Raw genomic sequence first — 1,788 nt, 5'->3', positions numbered from 1 at the left:
CATCTGTTATATATCACAAGAATTAGCTTATTATCACAACATTGTAATTCAACTATACTTCAATAAAAATAAATTTTAAAAAGAATTACCCTCATAAAATTTGAAAATATTTACTCTAGCCATTTCAGACAAGCTTTGCTGATTTTTTTGCCATACAAAATGTTTTTAATTGCAATACTATTTTAATTTAAAATATAATACAATTCACTATAAAAAAAATAGCAGTATATTGGATAGCATCAATTGCCCAGATACAATGAGAAAAGCTTTAGAATAATTCCAGCTTTAACTACTGAGCAGGCATTTGCAATGAAATTTCCCTGATTTACTTAACCATCTCCAAACTTACTATGGTCTGATCCGAATTATGGATTTAATAACCTGTAACTTGAATAAATGTTAAAATTAAAGAAGACACAACTTACAGTTCCACTTGTTTACGTTAGTTTTAAAAACATTAATATCCTACTCTCCAGATCATCTTTGCCAGAAGAAACACCTACTCTTCTGACTGAGCCCCTGTCTGCCATCTTAAAAACCAGTCAGTTCACACAGTCTCCATACCCAGGTCTTTTGACCCCAGGAACAGGATTTCATTTTCTTCATTATCATCATCATCATCATCACCACCACCACCACCACCACCACCACCACCACCACCACCACCAATATTCGCTGTTGAAGAGTGAGCATCGATGAGGGAGTGTAAAATGACCAGTCCTTAAGCCCTGGTGGCCCATCATCTACATGCTATATCATTGAATATATGAGTGTTTCTCAACCTTTTTTCATTATCATCCACTTTATGGAGGTTTTTTAGACACTTTTTTCCCTAATCATTGCCCCATCCACAGAATGTGAAATTTTTAATACCAGAGATGTGGTGTATATCTGTTTATGTACCTTGATCTTTCTGGGGGCAACACAACATAGTACTATCTAAGATCTCTTCACCCCTAAGAATCAATTTTCAGTTCCTTGGAGGTGATGCTGCTTCTGTTATGAATGAAAAGTATATTGTGATGTGGGCAAAAGTTGAACCCCCATTTTTGCCCCTAACTTCATGTGTGATGCTGGAATACTTGCTTAGCCTCTGTAAGCCTGCCTTTGGTCATCTGTAAAGGAGACCCATGATGTCTTTCTTACAGAATTGTGAGGTGCAAATGAAAAACCCTGTACAGAGTGTATAACATGCAGTAGGACTTCAACAAATGTTAATCTTGGCCCACCTTTCTCCTCTCTCCCAGAGAAAAAATGACTTTTACCTAAACCAAACAGTATAACTGCCATAAAGACCACCTGGAAATGTAGCATCAAGAAGTAAAATGTGTAGAATATGTATAATGAAGTTTTGGGACCACTTCTGTTTTGCAGGATGTATTTGTGGTAAGGGAAGATCATCAAACCATCTTTTGGTGTTCCTACATCATCCAGTCACATAATTATAGACAGTCTGTTAGTTTTCTGCCACATTAACTCTCTGCTTAGCATGGCCTGTGATTTTACATGTTCACCCTCTTTGGGCTAGCTCATCTCCAAGAACCCTAGGATACCTCCCTGGGTCTCTGTGTACTGATAATACTCCCCTACTGTCTCTTTAGAGCAAACAAACTTCCTGACAGCAGGGACATGCTCTGTTCCACCAAACTAGGCAGAGTTCCGCCAATTGTCTGTATCCCAGTCTAATTCTTCTAATTATTACGCTTTCTCACGTGGCAGCCTAAAGAGCAGAGCGAAGGTGTTTTGCTTTCAAGCGAGAAGCCCGGGGGTGGAGGAATGTGCAGTGGC

Source organism: Stenella coeruleoalba (assembly GCF_951394435.1).
Source record: "Stenella coeruleoalba genome assembly, chromosome: X".
Taxonomy (NCBI): Eukaryota; Metazoa; Chordata; class Mammalia; order Artiodactyla; family Delphinidae; genus Stenella; species Stenella coeruleoalba.
Note: the sequence above shows the minus strand (reverse complement) of the source record.